Source organism: Cervus elaphus, chromosome 11 (assembly GCF_910594005.1).
Source record: "Cervus elaphus chromosome 11, mCerEla1.1, whole genome shotgun sequence".
Lineage (NCBI taxonomy): Eukaryota > Metazoa > Chordata > Mammalia > Artiodactyla > Cervidae > Cervus > Cervus elaphus.
In genome coordinates, this window is record NC_057825.1 from 24996853 (window position 1) to 25023466 (window position 26614).

At 39.0% G+C, this 26614-nt stretch overlaps 1 long non-coding RNA gene across 1 annotated transcript in view; it reads right to left on the reverse strand.

Annotated features, from left to right (window-relative positions):
* LOC122703174 overlaps positions 1-26614 on the reverse strand; it is a 175105-nt gene that overhangs the window by 44032 nt on the left and 104459 nt on the right. The window contains exon 2 of the long non-coding RNA XR_006343409.1: positions 20345-20432. This is a non-coding gene — a long non-coding RNA (uncharacterized LOC122703174). The remainder of the gene's footprint in view (positions 1-20344; positions 20433-26614) is intronic.

A 26614-nucleotide genomic window follows, 5' to 3' on the forward strand; every position in this document is an offset into this window, starting at 1 on the left:
ATGCTTTTTCCAGGAGTCATATATCGATGTGAGAGTTGGACCATAAAGAAAGCTGAGCATCAAAGTATCGATGCTTTTGAACTGTGGTGCTGGAGAAGACTCTTAAGAGTCTCTTGGACAGCAAGGAGATCAAACCAGTCCATCCTAAAGGAAATCAGTCCTGATTATGCTTTGGAAGGACTGATGCTGAAGCTGAAACTCCAATACTTTGGCCACCTGATGCAAAGAACTGACTCATTTGAAAAGACCCTGATGCTGGGAAAGATTGAAGGCAGGAGGAGAAGGGGACGACAGAGGATGAGATGGTTGGATGTCATTACTGACTCGATGGACATGAGTTTGAGTAAACTCTGGGAGTTGGTGATGGACAGGGAAGCCTGCAGTCCACGGGGTCGCAAAGAATCGAATACAACTGAGTGACTGAATTGAACTATAATGAAGGTGATCTATAATGACTAAACTTACTGCAGTAGTCATTCCAGAATAGCTGCATAATCAAATCATTATGTTGTGAAACTAAAACTAATGCAATATTATATGGTAATTATATTTCAATAAAACTGAAAAAAAATTATTTTCAGTGAAATTGATTTTATAAAAGTGAAACCAATAGAGACCTTCAAATTCCTTTCTAACACAGGCAGCTGTTAGTCTTGCCCCTCTTTAGGGATTATTTGCCTCATTGGCCAGTTGTCTCAGAAGATCTAAGATAGCCCCAACCGGCTCCCTCCTGAGAAAACACACAGTTCACTCCCTGTTGGATTTATTTGGAAAAGCAATACATTTGTCTTGACAGTGGGGTAAATTGCCATTGACCTTGGGCTATATAAGGTCCACACAGGTAGACGAAATTATTCATTGCTTTCATCACTAGGAGAAGTCCCTGTGCCCTGGTACCTCTTTTTGGAAATAAAAATGAGAAAACCATATAAATGGTTTTAGTCATCTCAGGAAGAAACAATGGAGTGAGGATCACCTTATATTTTCTCATACACAAGGCTTGCAGTGCAAATATTTTCAGAGTTTGGTAAATTATTCTAATCTACAGAGAAAGGAATAGAAAGAAAAAATGACAGCAACCAAAGAAGATGTAGAATTCAACTGATCTTTTTGGAAAAAAGAACCCTGCAGAAAATAAGTGCCTTTTCTCCCTGTTTGCTTATTACAACCCAGCCTGTGCATATATTCTGATACTTTCTCTGACTCCTGACATTTTGAGGAAGTCTCATATTTTTTGTCTGATCACTCTCAGATAATTAACAGTCTTCCAAATATTTTCTACATAAGAGCCTTGATTGAAAACTGAAACACTCATCCCAGTGTCAAAATTATATGACGCTCTCTTTTTATCCACTTTAAAGCTTTACCCTACCCTATGGTGAGCTTCCCTAGTAGCTTGGACGGTAAAGCATCTGCCTACAATGAGGGAGACCCGGGTTCGATCCCTGAGTCGGGAAGATCCCCTGGAGAAGGAAGGGTTACCCACTCCAGTATTCATGCCTGGAAAATCCCATGGGCTGAGGAGTCTGGTGGGCTACAGTCCACGGGGTCGCAAAGAGTTGGACATGACTGAGCGACTTCTCTTCACTTCTTCACTTCACCCACAGTAGAGAGAAAAGGGTTTGAATGAGCTTGCTTGCCAACTCCCCAGTGCCTCCCCATTCTGACTGGCAGTAGTTTCAGACCCTCCAGGGTAAGGAACAGGGAAAATGATATTAGCAGGAAGGGTATAGCCTCCTTGGGCAGCAGTGTATTTAAAGCTAGTTCTTTCTCTTGAGGATGTGTGGCGAACTCTTGCAAGTTTCTCATAGTTGCATCTACAGGAGACCTCCAACTGCAACACCCCCCATGCATTCATTATCTCCAGTCTGGCTAGTTACTTCCACATCCTTTCTCAGTGCCCTGGACAGCTGTTAGTCTTGTCCCTCTTTGGGGATTATTTGCTTCATTGGGCAGTTATCTCAGAAGGATCTAAGATGGCCCCAACTGGCTCCCTTCTGAGAAAACACATGTTTCACTGCCTGTTTAGCTTTCAGCATTGCAACTGTTGACATGGGTTGGTTGTTTCTACCAGGCTCTCCTCTAGAGACAAAGTTTGGAACATCAACTTTGCCTTGGTACTTTTACCTCAAAACTCTAACAGGTCAGCGAGTCTGAGTATTTCTCTGAAGTTCCTTACAAGGTCTTCCCACCTGTATGGGTAAGAGAGTGAATGGCAGGCATATACAGTACATCAACAACTTTCTCAAAATAATTTTTTTAAAAAGGCTTTCTTAACCAAAGAAAGCTTATTTAACCTCTCCAGTCTCGAGAGAGAGAATTTAGTATTTGAATTACCTTTATATAGATATTAAGACCATAAAATTGAAGAGTCAAATGTGAGGAATTTCATTAGCCAAGGGATCTATATCATCTTTGCTTTGATTACTCTCAGTCTTTTTAATCCTTAGCCCAAAATGAAATAGAAAGAATTCCCTTATTGCCATCCTAATTTATATTCATGTAGCACTTAGTTCTCCCTCTTGCTGCCAGCTGGAGAACACCACAGATCTCTGAGTTGCAAGAGTTTTGGGGATGAAAATATGCTTTTCAAAGTTGCTGCCACTCACATTCCAATCTGTTCTTATGTAAGGTCGATCTACCTTCCAATGACACAGGACCAAATTAAGTCTCCATAAAAGGTGTCTTAGACCCCTCTGGGGATGATAGAAACATGAGGAGAAAGCCACCCCAGAGTAGAAGTCAACCCAACCAAGAGTAAGTGTAAATGAAATCAGTTTGTGACTATTCAGTCTACGTATTAAGCACCTAGCATAATGGCTGGCATATAGTACATACCCTATCCATTGCAGTTTTCATGTCATCCCTATTGAATCTCACTTTTCAAATGAAGAAAATTATATCAAGACTTTGCTTATTTTCCTCCAGTCATTCTGAGGAGAAAAATTACATAGTAGAATATATATGCAAGAATATTATAAAACCTCTTTGTGTGCTATGCACGTATGCCATCCAGAAATTTCCTGAAACTAATTATCTAAGGCAACAGATTAAGTGCTAATTTTGAAAATAGGGTAAAAACTGCATCTATAGCAATCACGTGAAGAATTCATAGAAGATAATAGTTTCATTTAATGCAAGAAAAATAATATTAAATTGGTGGTTACCAGCCTTACTGAAAGTCATACAAATCGAGGCAGATTTCTTCTTATTCCAGCTCTAGACAGAATAATGAGGGAGGCATGGTGAAAAGTTCTATTTCCCAACTTTAGGAGAAAGAAAGTCTAGGAGTTGGGGTTGATTCCCTGGTGATGCTCTGCCATTCTCATAGACATTGTTATTCATTAAGGCATTCATTAGCATAACTCACGACTGAGAGACAACGATGCAATCTGTTATCATCAGAGAAAGAAAGAGAAGATTGCCAGGGATTTGCACATAATTTAGGATATAGAGCGACATTTGTCTGGCTTTTGCAGCAATGCCATTTTACTTATAAACAGTTTAGAGGAGGAATATTTATAGCCCTTAGACCTCTCCCACTGGCCCTGAAAGAAATTGAATTTCCAACCAAATCCATTTACAAGGAGAGAGCTATTCATTCTAATAAAACCACATGGTAAGTACATTAAGTAGGAAAAAAAAAATTGTCTTTTGATGAACAGAGAGACATTATACCCACAGGAGTGGCAGCAGACTCACGGAAAGTGAAGCTTAGCTGCTCCTGATCGCATCTGAAAATTTCCCAGCCCTGAAAGCATGGAAGCACTACAGCAGACTGGTTTAGGATTACATAAGTTCAATTAGCCAAGGGGACCAATTTCAGCTTTGACAGTTGGGGCATGAGGTCTTGTATGAAGAAGAAAAATGCTATGAACTCCTTACAAGGAATTTCAACTTCTAATCTATTTATATTGTAGCCCTAGCATCAGCAGTAACATGAAGGGAATACCAGAGGATATGGAATGTAATATTCACCTTTGGAAAATGTTTTATCTATTTGGAGAGAAAGGATCTGTGTATGCAATGTAGATCATTACAAAGTAGAACATGATTGAAAGTTAAAAATAGACTGTCAACTATTAGAGTAATTTGGGCAAATTCAGATGAACTTCCTTGTAATGCACCTTTAGGTGAAAAGAACATGAATTCAAAAGTTTGAAGAAAATATGGACTAAGCTTGGAAATTAAGAAGTGAGAAAGAAGAAGGTATTAACGATTACACCCTTGTTCCTGACTTCACAGACTTAGACATGCAACACAGAATGAAAATTGGGAGAAAATATGATGGGTTAATTTAGATGTCACGAGTCAGAATGTTCTACGGAGCAGTCAAAGAAAAGGTCCAGCAGTGATCTGATATTATATAGAGAGTCCAGTAGACTATAAATGCTGGAGACAAAGAACTTACAGTTATTAGGAATTGAGGTTAATTCTAAAGTATTAGTATTTCCTTTCCTTTCAGATTCTATGAGTTAACAATCCTTTGTGACCTCTCCAAATTCTAACCTTAAAGAAAGGTGTGTTATGTTTAATAGCACATAGACTGTTAAACATATAACTATACATATATATATATATACACACACATATAATATTTGACACATACTACAATATTCAAATATTGCTTTAGAAAAGACATCCCCAAATGATCTCTAATTATTAGATCAGCTGCAAATGACTCCTTAGATTCATTTTTAGTTACATGTGGCAATACTTCTGGAATAAAGTCCCTGAAAAGAATCAACGCTGACTCTCTGTAAGCCAGGTAACATATAATTCTGTTTTCCAACTAGAAATAGTCAAGGAAGTATTCTACAAGACTCAGTTATTTGTATCTGCTGAACTGGGGGGCTGTTGTTCTACGGAACTGGGATCACTCATGCAGATACTAGTCAGTGGAGTTTAGGTAGTGCTATTTCTGCTAGGCGACCCACAAACAGCACCAAAAAGCAAAGAATATAAGTAAAACAACACACACAATATCAGCCCTCAGTGACTATGTCATAAATGAGCATGAAAACTTCCAACTAAACTTGGAAATGACAGGGAGAAGAAATTTTACATCAAGCAGAAAATTCATGATGAGAAGCAGTTGTTTCTTTATCTTACATAAAAGTCTTTCAATTTCCCTAGATGCTAGAAACTAAAACTAGTTTCTTTGCTCATCAACAAAATGAAAGAGCCAGTCTACATGTGTTCTGATGAGAATCGGAAAGATAAGTCCTGTTTTTCTCAACACATATAAAGAGTTGATGAACTTAGATCAAATAGAAGGAACTAGGGAAAGTAAGTGTTCTGAGAAATATCAACATATAAGAGATGGACAGGGAACAAGATACCTGCATAGATATTCCAAAGGGAGATGATGAGATTCAACTTAAGTTAGAATAAAAAGCTACTGGGTAATAAGAATACTTAGGGGGTGTTATTTAACTAGTGGATAAAAGTGCTATGTGATTAAAATGTTATTTGCACGTGATTCATGCAACAAGACTAATTCAGTGTGTAATATAGAAAACGATGAGGTTAGAGGACTGTGTGTGCAGAGAAGAACTCGATAAGGACAAGATGAATCTAATCTCAATGGGAAGGAAGTTCCTCTCACTCTGGGAAATTACAGAGAAATATATTTTTTTAACCCAGGTGCTTGGATATAAACAAAGTTTATAAGCAGTCTTTATGATGTTGTGTAAAATCCATGGATTCTTGGCAAATGGAAGGTCAGATCTTAGCCCAATGAATGTGGAAGAAAGTTGAAAGTGAAAGTGTTAGTTGCTCAGTCATATCTGACTCTTTGTGACCCCATGGACTGTAGCCCACTTGGCTTCTCTGTCCATGGGATTCTCCAGGCAAGAATACTGGAGTGGGCTGCCATTCCCTTCTCCAGGGTATCTTCCCAACCCAGGGATCAAACTCGTGTCTCCCTGATTGCAGGCAGATTTACCATCTGAGCCACCAGGGAAGTGACTTGGTACCAAGGAAAAAGAGAGCTATTTGTGCTAGAGCAGGAAGAGAAAGAACACTTGACCAGAACCACTCTGTGTTTGGGGAAGAGTTTTTCCTCTGCCTGTGAATTTAATTTGCTCTTCAAGGTCTCCATTACTGAATGAGATTGTAATATGCTTTTAAGATGGCTTCTGCTTCTAAGAAAGCTAAGTAAGCCCTGCTATCATATTATTTACTGTATTAATATCCTTTGAAAATTTTATCTTATTAGGATTTTGCAACAGTAAAAATTTTTCCCAGTTCAATGACAACAAATCTGCAGCCATGTCCTACCAAATACATCTCTGAAACTTTTGATTATTCCTTATTCTTTCATTTGCATTGACTTGCCACTATCATTACTCTCCTGGACTTTTTTGCTCATATCCCACCAATTTTTTAGTCTACATTTCTCATCTCTGCAATTCAGTCTTCATGTTGCCACCAGAAAAGTGTTAAAATTATTAGTGATCCACATAAATATAAATAGCTACTCACTTTCTAAAAATAAAATTTATACTTCTCCCCATGGTACTCAAAGCATAAAGAACTTGTCCAAAAAAAAAAAAAAGAACCTGTCCAATCTTTTATTTTTTTTTTTTTTCATCTGCCTCCTTTATTGTTACTCCATCACCCTTCCACTCCATCGTCTTTTCCACTTTGAGGGCTGGATAAATCATAGCTTACTGTGGACTGCCCTGTTTGTGCATTCATGTGATCTTGGTATTGGCTGGTGTCTCCCTGCCCTTAGATATTTTGGAAGCTTCGTTGTAGTTCTAAATTATTCATTTCTCCTTTCTGTAAAAAAGATTAAATGTTTTGGCTACGCTGAGATCAGGCCTGGCTGTGTGACTTATTTGACCAAGGAAACGTGAGCAGATGTAACATTTCTTTGCAGAAGCTTTAAGAACCATGATATAATTCTTTTTCTTTTGCCATGAGAACAGCATGTCCCACTTAAGGGCTGCTTCCTCAGCTTAGATGACAGAATGAAATCCTGTTGTCCACTTTAGTGGACCCACACCCAGTATGAAATACAGGCTAGATTGCCTTTGCAAACTATTCAGCAAATTGGATTGATATGGGGAGTGTGTGTGTGTTAGTCACTCAATCGTGTCCTATTCTTTGTGACCCCACAGACTGTAACCTGCCAGGCTCCTCTGTCTGTGGGATTCTCCAGGCAAGAATACTGGAGTGGATAGCCATTGCCTTCTCCACGGGATCTTCCCGACCCAGGGATCAAACCTAGGTCTCCTGCATTGCAGTCTGCTTCTTCACCGTTTGAGCCACCAGGGAAGCCCCTGAATCTGGTTAAATAAGGTCCCAATACTAGTCCCAGGGCTGGGGCAATTCAAAATCCTCTCCAAGTTTTCGTGTCTTCATATTCTTTTCTGATTCACTTCAATGAACATTGCCTGAATTCTGCCCCACATAAAACCAACACTCAAAGCATAGCCCTCTATAGTTCTCTGTAAGAAATCTCATCATTCTTAGGAATTTATGAAGTTGGTAACATCGGGAAAATTTGGATGGTTAAGAGACTGGATGACGTCTCCCAGTGTATAGTCGTCTGCTTATGCGGTCGTGGATCTTCATATTTCACAACCTTGTAAACTCAGGACTACAGTTCAGGACTCTCTCTACCCGGCACAATGCTCCCCTGGGATGACAGGTCAGTGACACACTCGTATCATGCCTCTGTCTTTGCACCCCACCCCCCCACAGGGCAGTCTGTTTTCCCCAGACCTATTCCCATCATTTATTTAAACCAAAATTTCATTTGCTATGAAATCAGATTTTAATGCTATCACAACTAATGTTCTACCTTGACAAATAATAACAAAATCCTATCAGACTTTTCCATTGCAAAAGCACTTTTAAATCCATTATCTTCTCATATCATCTCTATTTTCCCTCATTCTCTGTGAAGGCAAGTGCAATGATTCATCTAACATGGAGTCTGCAGTCCTTAGGACAAGGCCTGACATAGAGTGGGTGCTCAATCAGTTATCTGTGGGTAAATGAATGAACGAATAAATGAAAGCATGAACATAGCTATTAAGTGACGAGTCAAGTATCTAAAGGGGCCTTTACTTCTAAGGAAGTTAAGTAAACCCTGCAGCCATATTATTTACTCTATTAATATTCTTTATGTGCAAAGTCTCTTCAATTGTGTCTGACTTATTGTGACCCCATGGACTGTAACCCACCCCGTTCCTCTGTCCATGGGATTCTCCAGGCAAGAATACTGGAGTGGGTTGTCCTGCCCTCCTCCAGGGGATCTTCTCAACCCAGGGATCAAATTTGTGTCGCTTATGTCTGTTAATAGGATTATGCACCAATAAAAAATTTTTTTCCCAGTTTAATTGCAACATAAGGGACAGAAGTGGAATTTCAGCTCATGTCTCTGATTCCAGTCCCCATGGCCTTATTGCACTGTGCCTCTGGCCCAGACTCACAGCTCTTTTACTATGGAGGGGTGTAAACAGAGATTGAGTAAACACAGTCCAATGATTTCAAAGAGAGGGTTTAAGAGTCAGACAGATATTGAATTAAAAGGTTTTCAAGATTTCTTCCAAAGTAAAATTTTAATGAGAAGTATAAGAATACTCTGAGATTTACTATAAGTAGCTGTAAAAATGGAATTTTTCCTCTAGAACAGATTTTGTTTACACTCATGGAACTGTGTGGATGCAGCTCTTATAAATTCAGCACACCTGGATCTGTCAATGGGACAGTCTAGAATAAGATGTCAAAGTCATAAATTCTACCAGCAAATGCTGTCTTCCTCAGTTTGCAATGATAGATGACAAATTGTTAAATAATTCATCCTCTTCCCTCGGTATTTACAAGTTTACAAACACAAGAGGATTTACACTTTCATAATCACACTAACCTCTCCATTTTGAAAGCCTAGAGTCAGTTTTTGTAAATGCATGGTTTATTATTCCCTGGCTGTTGTTGTCACACAATGAATAAAGTCATCGTCCTCTCCTAGAAACATGTAATTTGAAATCAGATGACCTGTGTAGAGGTTTCAGCTGACCTACGTATTGATTGTGTGACCCGGAGCAAGACATACAAGTTTCAGGTTTGTGATTTCTAAAGCAGGATTAATAATAAACATAAGTGAGTAGTGAGACTCGAATAAGATAAGACAGTGACTTACAAACTCTATTATTCTATGGAGACTTGGGTGGAGAGAGGTCAAACGAGAGGAGCCACAGCCCCCTTCCCATCCTCCACTGCTTGGCTCCAGAGAAAGTCAACTTTTAACTTTTCAGATCTCAGCTTCAGGACTTCAACTCTGCAATTCAGTCATTAGTCGACCACATCAGTGGTTGTTTCCAATATGAACAAGTCCTCAGCGTTATCCAGTGCTGTCTAGTTCACAGAGCATGTCTGCATATGTCATCTCTTGTATAATCCTTACCCTGACACAAGAAAATTCTCTCTCACTTGGATACTGAAAGACTGAGGCCCTAAAAGATTAAGTGACTTGTCCTAGTTCCCAAGACAGCAAGGCAGCAGTAGCTCCCAACCAGAGAGAGGCGTGTTCTTCCTACAGCTCTGGGCAGCCTTCGCATTCCTGTTTTCTCCAATACACAAGATACCATCTTTAATTTGAAAACTGTTTGCCTTTTTGGATGATCTATGTCCTTACAACAAACAAGGCACATTCTCATTTTTCTACAAAGAATGAACTTCTGGTTTATCTTAAGGAGAGGCTAAAAGCATTGATTCAAAATCTGATAGGACTTAGAACAGCCCATGTTGCTGTTTGTAAAACTGTAAAGAACACACTGTCCCCAGAGCTTGAAGACAGCCATTCCAGCCCCAGCAGAGCACACTGGGAGAGAGCTGTCACTAGATGGAAAACAGCAAATGTATCAGCAACCAACACACAGAATTTCCTTGTGAACGATACTAATTTTCTTCTCATTTAAGAGGAGCAATTACCTGGATTTTTTTTCGTAGTTAACTGTCTCTGTCCATCCCCTCCATAATCCCAAATGTATATGTATATACATATATATTTATACTATACATATATATTATATATTACACACACATATATACATATATATTATATATATATATTAAGACAACTGTTCTAGTCACTGAATTCTTTAGTTCATTCATTTATTAAACAGGCAGTGAGTACTTATCCTCAGCAGTGTGAATACTGAATATATAATAATCAGTCCCTGTCATACTGATGTTTGCAGTCTTGCTACAAAGAGTTCTGAGAATGCAATGAGGAAAGACCACTATTGACTCAGGTTATCTGTAGCAGTTTCTGAGGCAAGACAGTCCAGGTGCTGTAAGTTCATAAGTAAACAGACTCTCACTGGATGAAGATGGAGGAGAGTCTATTCATTTTGGAAGGAATGACAAGCCCAAGGCAACAGTCTGAAAGGCTTGGGAGAAGCAAAATGTGATATTAAAATGCATCAGATTGCATAGATAAGGAGTCTAGAGTTCCATTTTAGCTCCCACTTATTTCTTAGGTATGCAATCTTAGACAAGTTATTTGATTTTCTTTTACCTTAATTGGATCATTTTTAAAACAGAAATTAGAATAGATGTCTTATTAAAAAAAACTTGGACCTTCAAGCATTGTTTTGGTTGAATTTTGGGGTTGAGTTTTAAAGGTCCTTGATACTAATTTAGATACATTAACTAGCATGATTGATAGGCTTCAAAAAGTTGGACTGACATGAGTGAGTTGATAAATAATAACTTAAGGATTTCCACATTAAAGTCAACTGTTAAGAAAGGCAACATAAAGTATTATACTAATGCCATGAAAATAATGAATTAAATGTGGTTTCAAAACCTTAAAGATTTGTATTTACCTAATATTATTCCTTTCCTTGCTCTAACAGTCTGCTGGGGAGAATAAAATGTTCTTTTCTCCTTTAAGAAGTGTTATCTATGTTTTATATTAAGATGAAATAGTACTTGCACCTCCATAATGAAAATTATGAGAATTAGGATTGAAATCAAAGAAAAGTTTCCTTATAGAAATTGATGGGTTGATTTTGAGATTTACACAAAACTCTAACAGTTGAGAATAGCTAAGACAACTTGAAGAACAATGCATGAGCTTTTACTCTAGTGGATATTGAGATTTAAAACTACAATAATTGATGTATGTGTTGATGTAAAGATGAACATATAATCCATGGATGCTCTTAGAGCATGAGCTCTGAAAGTCATGCCTCCCCAGTCCCCCTCTCTGTCTACATACTCTTATCCACCACCAGGGATAGAGCTCTATGTCACGATAGTCAGAACACAGCTCTGAAGTCATATCTCCAGATTTAGATGACCAGAGAGAACAGAATATCATTAGCAGCCTTAATTAAGACTTGTCCTGTGACCCAGCAATGATCCCAGAATATGATAGATTCCACTTCACAGTCTCAAAAGACACCCTTCAAATGAAAATAGAATTGTTCTAATAGAATATAAAATAATACAATATAGATCCTCCTACTTTGAAGGAAAAGATGCACCCACGCTGTAATGGTATGTTTTTCAGGAGGGGAATTGCCACATCTTGTGTTCATGGCAAGTCATTTCAGTTGGGTCCAACTCTTTGCCCTATGGATTGTAGGCTCCTCTGTCCATGGGATTCTCCAGGCAAGAAGACTGGAGTGTGTTGTCCTGCCCTCCTCCAGGGGATCTTACCAACCCAGGGGTCTAATCCACGTCTCCTACGTCTCCTGCATTGGCAGGGGCGTTCTTTACCACTAATGCCATCTGGGAAGCCCCCGTCATGTCATTACACAGCTAATCAAAGACTCAGCCAGTTTCAGCATATAGATTTTGATTCTTAAACAGAGTAGGGTTTTGTTTGTTTTTCTTTTTCCTTTTTCTCTGGTTTCTTGCTGCCTCTCCACAATACACTAAAGTTGCCAGAATGCTACTTTTTATCCTAGGGAATGATCTTTTTGTGTCCTCAAGGTTATTCCAAGTTTTCAAGTATTCCCTAAGGTTATCATTGGCTCTGCTCCCCATGTAAACTTAAATAGCAAACATACTTCACTTTGAAACAAACTATTTCCAAGTTCCTCATCCAGGACAGGAGGCTTAATGAGCAAAACGAACTTCTGGAAGTATCTTGGGAACCAATTAAGAGTGAGAATTTTCAAAAGAAAACATAAATAATCCACTAAGAATTTGGAAGAGAAAAGAATAATACCTCATTATTCTTTAAAGGCACAAGTAATAGAAGGGAAATATTTTTCGCCAGAATGATTTTATTTAGTTGGAGCATCTGTTTTCTTATGAAATGTGTAAATAAACTTCAGAGAAAGGGAGTAGGAGGACATAAAATTGGGAAAAAGAATAAATCAGAGTCTGTGAAAGCCTGTTATCACAACAGTATTGGGTCCATATGATAAATCTGTTATGTATGCATAATGAGCAGTGGTGTTCTAAATTCAAGCATCGATTGATCCATACTATGTCCTCACTGGGCTTCCCTGGTGACTCGGTAGTAAAGAATCTGCCTGTCAAGCTGGAGACCCAGGTTCAATTCCTGTGTCGGGAATATCCCCTAAAGGAGGAAATGGCAATCCACTCCAGTTTTCTTGCCTGGGAAATTCCATGGACAGAGGAGCCTGGTGGGTTATAGTCCATGGGGTCACAAAGAATAGGACATGATTTAGCAACTAAGCAACAACAGCTATGCCCCCATTATTCCATTTCATGTATTCCACATTCTGACCAGCCACAGTTATCACTGTTTTTCATATAGACCCTGGATCATTTGCCTCCATCAACTTCCTCTTCCAGAAAAGGAGCTTGTAGACTATTATATCGATGAGCCAAAGATGGCTTCTGTGTGTTGGCCCTTATTTGTTTATTTCTTCACTACAGACTGGGACCCTTAGCTCAAAAACCTGACTGCTCCAAACTTTTTACAGATCCAATTATTGATATTTTAAAAATAGCTCGAACATGCAGATTTTTAGCCATTTAGAGCCTGCCTGCTTTGTATATCCCATAAAACCTCCCTGGACAGTTACTAGTCATAAGGCCCCAAACCACTGTTCTCCTTTGGAACACAATGACCTTGATACTCCCCACCCTGCTTCTAAGCCTCCTCTCTGATTCTTCTGTCTCCTAGGAGTTCCTGTAACCATCTCCCCTTCTGAATAGTGCCCTCCATGACATGTGTCTAGAAGGTCTCATCCAGCGAGGAGCTCCTCATTTCATGCCATCCTGTCCAAGTGCCACTGAATCAAGGATATTGTGGTCATACCTTTTAATTTGATTCGCCCCAAATCCCTCAAGCTCCCTACATAGATTATTCTATGCTCTCAGTTAAAAACTCTGAAAGGTCAGGAATGATTTAATGGTCCGCCCAACCTTTCTAGGACTCACACTGGGACAGCCTCTGATTGAATGAAAATAATAATCACTAACTAAAAAAAGAATGAGCTCATTTAGAGGAAAAATAACCTCTAAATAGCTTCCTTATACAACCTTTGTCATTCAGTCAAGAATTAATAGATATGCCAAGAGGAAAAAAGTATATGACTGGAATCCATGAGGGGAAAAAATCATTAGAAATAGGTACATGGGTAATGAAGATATTATAGCTATTTCAAAATAGGAGAAAATAGATATGATTGTTGAGAATTTACTAAAGTATTACAATATATAGGGAAAAAATGGAAGTTTTTCACTAACAATTTCCAAATCTGAAATTAAGTTAGATGAATATTGTAAACTAGAGGCTCAGAAGGATAGGCTTAGATGGTAAAGAATCTGCCTGCAGTGCAGGAGACCCAGGTTCAGTCCCTGGGTCAGGAAGATACATCCCTTGGGAATGGAAAATGGCAACCCACTCCAGTATGTTTGCCTGGAGAATTCTGTGGACAGAGGAGCCTGGTGGGCTGCAGTCCATGGGGTCGCAAAGAGTCAGACATGACTGAGTGACTGACTCATTCATTCATTCATTCAGAGACCCAGAAGGATAGGATAAAAAGGATGGAGAAGACAGAGTGACTGAAATTTTTTTTTTCCATATTGATGAAAGATACTATCTCACAGATTCAAGTATCCCTGAATATTTTAGAGAAGAATATATGCAAAGAAAATGGAAGCAGAGTACATGATAGACAAACTGGTAGGAAACATAGGAAAAGAGAAACATTTAAAACTAGCTGGAGAAATACAGATGTGTTATCTACAAAGGAGGATATGAAACTGCTGACTTCTTGATAGAAATAATGGAAACAAAAATGAAAAGATATATTTAAAATTATGAAAGAGAAAGAAATGCCAAATGAAATTCTATACTCAGTGAAAATGCCATTAAAAAATGAAGATGAAGTAACCACACTTATAGAAAAAGAGAGAATCTTCCACCAACAAACCTGAACTAAAATAAATCTTCTAAAGAGAAATGTTCAAACAGAAGGAAAATAATCTTGGAACTTAACATGTAATTGCAGATTGAAATAAAGAGAAATTCACACACATTTAGAGATGCTGATAACCAAAGGGTGAGAAACTAGGTAAACAGCCCTTGCGACCCACCTTACAGAATACTGTTTAAAGGGCCAGAATTCCCCTTCCACACAGCCCACAGCATACCCCCCACTGCCTCCAAGTTCTGGGGGCTTTATGAATCCCCAGTGGATGACCAGGTTTGTCCTTGTGCCTTGCCTTGCACAGGGATTTTTCTGGTTGTAACATCTGAAAATCCTATTTCCCAGAAATCCCCTCGGTATTGGCCAAGCCAGAGTAGTTTGTCATCCTGCAACTTAAAACCATTTGCTCACTCTTGCGTCAGTTTACAGAGCTGTCTCCAATGAAACTGATGCCTTGAAAAGCTGAGCTTCTGGTTAACAGCATCTGCCTCTGGATTTTGTATCTAAAGTTAGGATAATTCCTTCACATGTCATGGGAAGAATTGAGATGTCTTCAAGGAACAAATTAAAACAGTACAGAGACATACACAGATTGTCAACACTCAGTAATTAGAGTAACCCCACATATCTCTCGAATTATCATCAGTTTTTCTTCCTTAAGGTTGAATAAAAATATACCCCACTTCTTGTCAGTGTCATCTGTCCTGAGAATTGTCCAGGATCATCCCTTTGTAAGCATGTTTTGTAATGATGGCAATCTTTTCTGAGCACAGATAACAGATGACCAGGGATCTAGGTATTTCACACACATGAAAAAAGGTGAAAGTGTTAGTTGTTCAGTCGTGTCTGACTCTTTGTGACCCCATGAACTGTAGCCCACCAGACTCCTCTGTCCATAGGATTCTCCAGGCAAGAATACTGGAGTGGGTTGCCATTTCCTTCTCCAGGGGACCTTCCTGACCCAGGGATTGAACCTGGGTCTCCAGCATTGCTGAAAGACTTTTCACTGTCTTAGCCACCAGGGAAGTCATAATCTTATTTAATTCCAAAAACAATCCTGCCAGATATATATTGCAGCTACTTCATAGATGTGTTACTGACATCCAGTGTGGTTCAGTATATAGGGCCAAACAGCTAGTAAGGTACAAGACAGGGAAGAAAACCATGGTCTGTCTAACTGCAAAGTTCAATTTCTTATAATTTATTCTAAAATTTACTTTAAAAAGCTTTATGAATCATCAAATACAAAATTTTGAGGTTTTAAAAGTGATTAATTCTTTTAACCTTCAGCTTTGTTTTTTTTATTATTATACAACCCTTTCTGTTCTGAGCTAAATAGACTTAAATGATATGATCTAAAGTGATTTAAATTAGAGGAATTATGCATCCATTTCACTCAGACACACAAATGTCTTCACTATACATTGCTCTGTAAATAGAAATTGCCTTAGATAAAAATTTTAATAGCTGAAATAATTATATAGTTTCTAGGTGAATCATTCTGCAACTTTTAGACTTTGGGAAGATTCCATATTTCTGGTAATCTGCTATGAAATGGCTTCCAGCTACCCACTTATGTCCTTGGTAAAATCATAGCCCATTATTAAACATTTTTTTTACTTAATACAGTTGATTTATTTATGAATCAAGCCTACAGTTAAAGTTCACACCAAAACTGAAGATGTATTTTAAAAATTTTATTGGGGCTTTTCAATAACTTCATGAGGCATCTAATCACATTTAACTCAACAGTATCCTGGGAAAAGACTAAATTTAGACAAAAGATCTCTTGATTAAATTTAATTGACTTCCACAAAGATTTATTGCCTTCCTATAGAGTAGGCACTCACCCTGTTTCCAGAAACACAGAGATAAGATATTGCTTCTGTCTCAATGAACTTTCTGTCTACTTGAGAGAATGTCAGCAAATATATTCTCAAATGTATTAATATATAATATTTGTTTTTCTCTTTCTGACTTACTTCACTCTGTATAACAGACTCTAGGTTCATCCACCTCACTAGAACTGACTTAAATATGTTCCTTTATACGGCTGAGTAATATTCTGTTGTATATATGTACCACAACGTCTTTATCCATTCATCTGTCAATGGACATCTTAGGATGCTTCCATGTCCTAGCTATTGTAAATTGAGCTACAATTAACACTGGGGTACATGTGTCTTTTTCAATTATGGTTTTCTCAGGGTATGCCCAGTAGTGGGATTGCTGGGTAGTTGAATCTAGAAAAATGGTACTGATAAACCTATTTGCAGGGCAAGAATAGAGACACAGACATAGAGAACAGACATTGGACACAGTGTGAGAAGGAAGGGGTGGGACGAATTGAGAGAGTACCATTGAAACATACATTACCATATGTAAAATAGATAGCTAAAAGGAAGTTGCTATATAACACAGGAAGCTCAACACAGTAGTCTGTGACAGCCTAGAGGGGTGGGATGGGGTAAGAAGTGGGGAGAAGGTTCAAGAGGGTGGGGACATATGTATATTTATGGCTGATTCATGTTGTTATATGGCAGAAGTCAACACACAATTGTAAAGCAATTATTCTCCAATTAAAAATATAACTTAAAAAAAGAATATAAAAAGAATAAATGCTTTTTAAATACCCCCAAAAAATAAATGCCCAAATGGAGTGGCAAATGTACCAACAGAAGTGATACAGCATAACACGTGATACTGAAGATGGAAAAAGAACAACAAGGAGGGCGCCTGAGAAGTAACAATGCCTAAACGGATTTTGAAAGCTTTGCAAAGTGGAAATCCCTAGGACCTATTTTAATTAATTAGATCCCTCTCCCTCACTTTAACTCTAATTATGGTCAGTCAGAATAATCACAGATGTCCCTGGGTTGTTTTTTCTCATCTAATTTCAAATCAGAATCAAATGTAATCCTCTTGCTTTGCTTTTAGTGCCTGCATCCTACAAGGCTACTCTCAGACGCTACTACTTACTGAAAACTTCTATCTCAATTGGGTATAAACTTTTTCTCCCTTTAGAAATAACAGCTTAGATACTCCGTTATGTCACTTATCAAAATCCTGCTTTGTGTCTGGGTAATTGTAATTATCGTTCTATCTTTAACAGATAGTATGCTTTCTGAAAACTCAGAGAACTTCATTAGCATTACTACCTCTGTCTCTTCACATTCATCTGTCCATCGCTGACTGCAACTCTGACCCCAGGGCTCGCAACAAAGGAGGGGTTCCATAAACAATACCTCGTCAAGAAAGGCATTTTTGCCTGAGAGATGTCTTTTCACTCCTGTAGCAGACATATGCAGTATAAATGGAATTTTAAAGAAATTCCAAAGTGAATAAAACCAATATTAAAATGTACTAAGATGCCCCCATATAAATGGATTTTTTCATGAGAAACTAATCATTCAATAACGGTTAATTTCTGGTTTTTAGTCAGTGATGGAGGGACTAGAGGAAATTTCCTTTCTTGATTTGTCCCCAGAGCTCACACTCACTCAGCTCTTGGCTTATTTTAAGCTCTAGAATATAGAAGGGCTTCTGAATACCTGGGGTCTAGATGAAAAAACAAGATTTAAATAGTATCAGAAAATTCAAGGAAAGAAAAAGACAGACAAAAAGTGTTGAATGCTTTTAAGTGGCCAAAAAGAAAAAGTCATCAGGTTTATGAGGAGGGGTCATTTGGCAAAAGCAACCAAACATGACAACTTTATTCCAGCAGGGAAAGGGGGGAAACAGACATTTTTTGAAAGATAAATACATTTGGAAGATGTCAAAAAACTGAAATGTTATAATGGTTCAAGTTAGAATAGAGTATTAAGCCCAGGAAATAGCTTGGCAAATAACCCAGTATCTCCAAGGACCCCATAAATGATTCATGTCTCATCTTCAAAGGATCACAATGCCCATTTCTTTTCAGTGAAAAAGGTGAGGTATTCTCATTTCCTTACTTTATTTTAAAAAATTGAAATCTAAAATGTAGGAATATAGCACATTCCTAAATTTTCCCCTTAATACTGTTCAGAATCTATAATTCTTATTTCAAGTTTTGGCTGTCTGCCAAGAACTAAAACAAAACAAAACAAAAAAAAGGCTGAAAGAATTTCTTAGGGAACTTAAATTATGCATTCCACTTTAGTGCACAGAACAGTTCCTTATAAAATTAAATATCTCACTAAAGCTCATGGAGAAGGTTGATGAAAGACATAAACTTTGTATTCAAGGTCATTTCTTACTTTATCCTTTTGATTATGTGCTCTCTTTCCCACATCCTGATATAATTTTTTTAATGAGAGAGATGGAAAATTACTTAGAAAAGATTTATATTTGTATCTATCATGAAAGCACTTTAAATATATATTTAAGAACTTTGATCAGAAGATCTTATAAAATGAAAACAAGTCGAGAAAATTGCTTGAGTAACCTCTGTGGGAGCAGCCAGTAAGAGTCAGAGATAACCAAATATAGCTAGAAAATTGTCTCAGTAATACTCAGTATGAGATTGGATTTTTTTTTCTTTCTTTCATAGCAGGAAATAAAATATAACATTGTGCTCAGGGCTTGGAAAATATCAAAAAGGTAAACTATCAAATTCCAGTGTATTAGTTATGGTAGGCAGACTGCTATAACAGCTAAGCCCTAAAGTAAATACCATGTCAAGCACAATAGACCCTTTTCCGGTCTTAGACTAGTATAAAGGTCAGTGGAATGGCTCCTCTCCAGGCACCCCTTCAAAGACCTAGGCTATCAGAAACTTTATTATCTTGGACATGTGATTTTTAGAATCACCTCATCCACTGTGGACAGCCAGAAGAGAGAAAAAAACATGAAGGAGCATGAGTATTTAGGGGTCAAGTCTGGAAATGGCATATTATTTTTGCTCATATTTGCCAGGTACTTGTCTGTACAAGGAGGTGGGAGTAGGTTTGCAGAGCTGTCAAACCGTTAGGCACCTAGTTCTACAATGTCCAGGAAGGGGAGTAAATATTTGGTGGACAGCTTTCTGTCTTAACCACAGTCCTGTACATTGCATGAAACAGTACTGAGTGTAAACACCCATCAGTGAATCTGGAGTCATATAAGTTCAGAATATGTCTTCAAGTTCCCCTGTCTCTTGTTTATGGGTGGAGAGTTGATGCTTCTTGAAAAATCAAAATAAATGAAGGTTTCTACAGACCCAGTCACACAAGCACAAATGATGAGTTTGGGGTTAATGTCGTCACTTCTTTTTTCACTGATAGCTTTTTGTGTCATTATTCTATAGTATTATTTAAATGGCGCATGGCATGCTACTATATAAATTTACCATGAAAATGAAAGTGAAAGTCACTCAGTCATGTCTGACTCTTTGCAACCCCATGGATCCCAGTTCGTGGAATTCTCTAGGTCAGAATACTGGAGTGGGTAGCATTTCCCTTCTCCAGAGGATCTTCCCAACCCAGGGATCAAACTCAGGTCTCCTGCATTGCAGGTGGATTCTTTACAAACTGAGCTATCAGGGAAACCCTGCTGCTGCTAAGTCACTTCAGTCGTGTCCAACTCTGTGTGACCCATAGATGGCAGCCCACCCAGCTCCCCTGACCCTGGGATTCTCCAGGCAGGAACACTGAAGTGGGTTGCCATTTCCTTCTCCAATGCATGAAAGTGAAAAGTGAAAGTGAAGTCGTTCAGTCGTGTCTGACTCTTCGCGACCCCATGGACTGCAGCCTACCAGGCTCCTCTATACAAGGGATTTTCCAGGCAAGAGTACTAGAGTGGGGTGTCATTGCCTTCTCCATAATTTGCTTAATAATGCAGTTAAAACATACCTAACTTTTATACCATATCTCATTTTGCCCTCAAAACAATGCTATGGAGTGGGTATTTTTATTAACATCCCCATCTAAAAAATGTGAAAACTGAGACTTCATAAGATAGCAAGTCTTTTACAAGATCACATGTTGATTATAGTTTTTATTTACCTGTTTCTAGAATCCTTGTCAGGTTCAACTCTATTTCCCAAATAACAAACTGCATTTCAAGCATTCCTTTGTGCTCCAATTCTTCACTCTGCCACAGAATTGGGAAGACAAAAGCAATTCAGATCAGCATAGGAGAAAAAAAGTCATAGTTATAAGCCTGCATGATGAGGTGTAGTTTATTGCTGCCCCCAAGCTGGTTTTCAAAAAATACTTCCACATGATCTACAGCTTAATCCAGAAATGGACCAAGGAACTGCACAGCTGCCATACAACGAGTCTAAGAGGAAGGCTATTTTAAAGTTCTCTTCTTGAGCAAAATCAGTAAAAGAGTACAGGCTTCAAATGGTTGATTTTTTTTAAATAAAGACAGAATTTTGCTCCAGAAAGCAAGCACTGAGTTTACCTAATAGACTTTAGGGGTATATTATTATATTAATAATGTCCATATCTCTTATGTTACTCATCCACAAACATTTTGCTATGTACTGTTCACACCATCTGCAGCTAAAGCAGGTATTCTTTCTTCAGAAGCGACAGTGACCCAATATTAATATTACGACCTTACCCTTCAAGTTCTAGGCCGAAAGTCCTCACTTTTTTTTTTATTACTCCAAGCTTTCTTGCAATGTCTTTTTTGTCTTTCACATCCCATGGAACCTTATTAGTTTCATAGATGCTTTTTTTTTCTATTGGATTACAACAGTAAAGGAGGAATTTGAGTTTCCTATCTGAACCCTTGTTTGATGCAAAAATCCTGGCAATCTTAAGCCTTAAAACTGTCCCTCAAATAGAAGTCAACATAAAGAGTTCAGAAAAGAAAATTGAGAGCATCTCACCAGAAATCTGGTGACAACTCATTTGTGATAAGTACTGTGGGAAAAAGTAGAAAGGAACAAGAGGTCAGGAGTGCAGTATCTAGATGATGAGATCATTACAAATTACTCTAACACAAGGGAAATTAAAAAGTGGCAAACAGCAAAACATGAAATGTGGCATGCATGCCTAAAGGAGGGAAAGATCATGCTAATTTGGAAGGATGATAAAAATCTTCTGAAGAAAGTTACAGTTTTAAATGGGCCTAGATGGAGTAATATAATTTCAGGGACTAGAAATGGAATGAAACACATGGGATCCATTTTCAGACGGGGAAAAAGTTCAATAGAGCTGAAGGAGACTTCTTATGTAGGAGATCATCAAACACAAGGTCTTATGAGCCATAGAGTTTGGTCTAAATTCTTTGAAATATTTTATATGAAGGATGACATATTTGATATACATGAGGACTCAGAAGGTGAATTTTGATCTATACATTTAGGTTGGCTTAGAATAAACTTCTGTTAAGAATAAAGAGAAAATAGCGTAGCTGTACTTCAGTTTTTTAACATAAGGTACCAATAGGAAAGGAAGAATGGGTCAGCAGAGTAGATACATTTTGGAGGTCGAATTTTTAAAATTCACAAATTGAGCTCAGAAATTTTGAATAGGCTTTTAAAGCTATTCATACACCAGATTCAAAGAGGGCAAACTATTGAAAGTATGGGTATTGGTAACATATTTTATATATCTCTAAGATTTTCTATTAAAGAATATTAATGTTTCTTCCTGTATAGATCCAATTGCTTTCTCTGTAGCCCAGTATTGTGTCTATTTTACCAAGAAGGAACTCAAGGCAGAGTGAAGCCATACACTCAGACAATTGAAGGTGCTTCAAACTCAACTAAAGTTGCCTGGACTCCTGGTTCTTCCCATGACAGACCTCTGAATCACTACATATTTTCTCAGAAAGCCAGGTGGGAAGTTTGAAGTATTATGTGGAATTCTCAAATAGCTCTCATTTGGGAATAGATTAACGAAGAGATAATAAGTTGAAATCCTATATATCGTGTCAACCTTTGTAGGTGGGAAGGATTATTATTTTTTTTAGCTTTCCACCTTCTGAACTCATCTAAATCAGATTTTCAACACCATTAATTAGACTGTAATTATTATGCTCTCACTTTGGAATGCAGGGTGGCCTTGCTTAAGGGGAGGCAGCAGAGCCATGGACAGGGTTAAGAGTGTGGGCTCTGAGATCAATCTTCTGGGATTTAAATTCTGCTTTATTATTCTACTACCCACCTGATCTTGGATAAGTTACTTAATATCTCTGTACCTCAGATTCCTAATCTATAAAACTGAGATGGTAAGAACATTAGCTATTAGGTCCTTCTGAAATTAGAGGCACTCTTACCTTGACTGGTTAGAAGAGCGCCTGTCATATAACATGTTGAGCATAACATGTATGCGTCTGGTTCCTATAACTAAACAGGCTCTTCGAGGAAAGGGAAATGACTTAAGTAATTTTGAACCTCCTAGGATTTCCAGCATAATACATTTTGGGTTGAGGAGAGTCCCTGGTGACTCAAATAGTAAAGAATCCACCTGCCAACCTAGGAGATGCAGGTTTGATCCTTGGGTTGGGAAGATCCATCCCTGGGAGAAGGAAATGACAACCCACTCTAGTATTCTTACGTGGGGGAATCCCATGGACAGAGGAGCCCGACGGGTTGGACATGACTTAGCAACTAAACCACCACCACCACATTTTTAGGTTAAATAAAACAAGATCATTCTAGAAAAGTGTCCTGGTCTGCAGAGATTCTGACAGCACAAACACTCAGGAAGACAAGGGAAGATAAAGGGGCAATACATTTCCCTTACTGAATAGAAGAAAATCCAGAATTCAGGATCCCAGAGAAATTGAGAATGTTCACAGGCAGTTACTTTTGGTTATTATTACTTACTTTAAGATACTTTAAGTGAATTGCTAAATGCTACACTGAGGCAACAAGCCAGTTAAGTATTGCTTGTCCCAAGAAGCTGGCCCTGAAAAGAAATTTTTCTGTTAAAAGCCAGCCTTGAACCTCAGGAGCAAATCTAAGAAGGGGCTAAAGAAGAGAAGAAACTTCAATACTTGAAAGACCATGGAATTCAGTCAGTGAGACCTGCATTAATATCCAAGCTCCACCACTTCTGAGTCATGGGACAAACATATCTTGCATACAGATCATGAGTGAGAGCTCGGTCGTGTCCCACTCTTTGTGACCCCGTGGACTGTAGCCCCATCAGGCTCCTCTGTCCATGGGATTTTCCAGGCAAAAATGCTGGAGTGGATTGCCATTTCCTTCTCCAGGGAATCTTCCTGACCCAGGGATCAAACCCATGTCTCCTGAATTGGTGCATGGATTCTTTACCGCTGAACCACCTGGGAAGCCCCATCCAGGTCATACTTCCCCATGCAAGACCAGTTCAAATGCTGCCTCTTCACCAAGCATGTCCTGATTACTCCTCCCCTGTCTCTCAGAGGCTAGGGCACTCAATGCACCTGACTGAAACTAAAGCCTGAAATCATAGAGAGAGCTCACTGTATCCACTGAACTACTGGGAAGGAAAAACATTACAGTTACACCTGTCATGAAATATCATGGACAGAGGAGCCTGGCAGGCTCCAGTCCATGGGGTCCCCAGAGTCAGACACGACTTAGCGACGGAACCACTATTAACCATGCCTATATGTATGAATATTTGGAGTGAAACAAAGAATGCAGAAGTGTGAGTTAAGGAAACAGAATGAGTTCACAAATGATTAAGTGGTTTTTGTCACTGAGGGTTATCTTTTATGTGCCAGGCACTGAGCTCACGTGAGGTTAAACTATAAAACCAGACCTGCATATCAAATGTGCAGAAGTCAGACAAGATAAGAAAACAAGGACCAGAAAGAGTGAGCAGAATGCTATGAACATAAAAAGTAGACACTACACCAAAGGAAGGGCAACCGTTCAGGTGGGAAGGGTGGATGGAAGAGCCCTCCTAACATGCATGTGCTTTATTACCCAGTTTACTTATCCATTGGCAGAGGAGCCTGGTGGGCTACAGTCCATGGAGTCACAAAGAGTGGGACACGACTGAGCAACTGGGCACACTCACACACATTACTTAGCCAGGAACTCTGTGTGGACCAAAGCAAGGTCACCATAGCACTGTACAGAGCAGGTGTTTGCTTGTCTGCAGCCTTTCTTTGACCTGCTTCCCTGATAGCTCAGTTGGTAAAGAGTCTGCTTGCAATGCAGGAGACCCTGGTTTGATTCCTGGGTCAGGAAGATCCGCTGGAGAAGGGATAGGCTACCCACTCTAGTATTCTTAGGTCTCCTTTGTGGCTCAGCTGGTAAAGAATCTGCTTGCAATGTGGGATACCTGGGTTCAATTACTTGGTTGGGAAGATTCCCTGGAGAAGGCAAAGGCTACCCACTCTAGTATTCTGGCCTGGAGAATTCCATGAACTGTATAGTCCCTGATGTCACAAAGAGTAGGACACGACTTAGTGACTTTCACTTTCACTTTCCTTGACCTGGTGTCTGCAACAGATCTCCTGCCTCTCGTGGCAGGTGAGGTGCCCTCAGGACTGAGAAAGAAGCCACAGTCTTGCTGCATCTTTGCCCTTTCATTTTATTTATTGATTAAGTTGAGGTGTAAAAGCTGAAAGCCTTTCCTCCCAGATCAGGAACAAGACAAGCGTGCCACTTCCTGCCCTTTTACACACAAGCAAACATCTCTGTCCCTGAGCAGCTTACAACAGTATTCAGTGCTCTTTCACATTACATTTATATTTACAAATAGCACCAGTAAGGCCACATCCTCAGCTAGTGAAAAGCAAGCAGAATCAGTGTCCAGGGAGCTCAGTCATTTCTTTACCGCTGTCAAGCTCTCCAGCAACCCATAAAACCTCTGTCCCCCCAAGCAGCTCTCAGAAACAAGGCAAAAATCCTCCGTATGGGGCTCAACTATTAGGAAGACACTCACAGACCTCCGGTTAAAGCGATTATAAATGGTTCCCCAGCTGCTATGCTCTGAAGCCTTTGCCTGACTTCCCACAAGGCTATGCAGACAGCAAGACAGGCTTGTCCCAAGGAGACTTAGTACTCCTTGGGTGGCTAGGATTGGCTTGAGGACTCTCCCATGTCCTTACACCCCACTTTCCTTAGGCTGCTCCACACATTAGGATGCTTCTACCAAGCCCACCCCATTTCTTTCTTCTCCTTCACTCCAGGTCAGATGTCCAAAAGTCTGATGCACTTCCAACTTTTCCCAGCTCCCTCTCTATTTCCTCTCAGTGTTTTCCATAATTAAGCATTTCCACCCTTAATCCTGTCTTGACAGCTACTTCTCAAAAGACCCAGGAGAACATTGGATTGTCCGGAAAGTTCATTTGGGTTTTCCCATAAGATCATCTGAAAAAACCCAAACAGACTTATTGACTAGCCCAGTGTTTTCTATATACAACTGCATATTTGCTCATTTATTCACTTATTGAAATATTTATTTCAATATGTGTGATGTCTCAAGCACTCTGCTAAATACTGTATGGGCACAAAAAGGAGACTTAGTCCCTGACTTCAAAAAGCTGGGTGGGAGGAAGCAAATAAATAGACATTTGTAGCACATGATAAGTGCTTTAATGGAGGGAATCACAGAAAGATGTGGAGTCTCATGATCCAGAAATGTGGAAGAGAAGGGAGGAGGGTTCTTATGGACTTCTGAGCTAAATTCTTTAAAAAGGAAAAGGAGTTCTGCTTAAGTTGGTCTCCTTTATGGTTTATCCTCTTGAAATAGATCCTAATCCTCCATGGTTACGTGGGCACCTAGAGAGAAGGATCTATGGGCACAGAGTTTTGAGGATGAAGCAGATCTACACCCCCACCACTTATGACTAGATTTCACTTACCTTTAGAAAATAACCTAACTTACATAATCTGTGGACTTTCCTGATAACTCAGTTGGTAAAGAATTGGCCTGCAATGCAAGATACCCTGGTTCAATTCCTGGGTTGGGAAGATCCTCTGGAGAAGGGATAGACTACCCACTCCAGTATTCTTGGACTTCCCTTGTGCCTTAGCTAGTAAAGAATCTGCCTGCAATGCAGGATACCTGGGTTTCAGTCCCTGGGTTGGGAAGATCCCCTGCAGAAGGGAAAGGCTACCCATTCCAGTATTCTGACCTAGAAAATTCCACGGGCTGTATAGTCCATGGGGTTGCAAAGAGTCGGAGACGACTAAGCAACTTTCACTTTCACTCTTTCACTTTCATATAATCTATAGAAGTTGCCTGGTCCTTATCCCTCCAAAAAAATAAAGAAGCACAAAAATATCTCTACTTCTACACAAAACCCTTCATCCCCAAATTCATAATGTGCCAGTCCCATTAAAGTAGCAGTTAGTTCTCAAAGTTTATAAA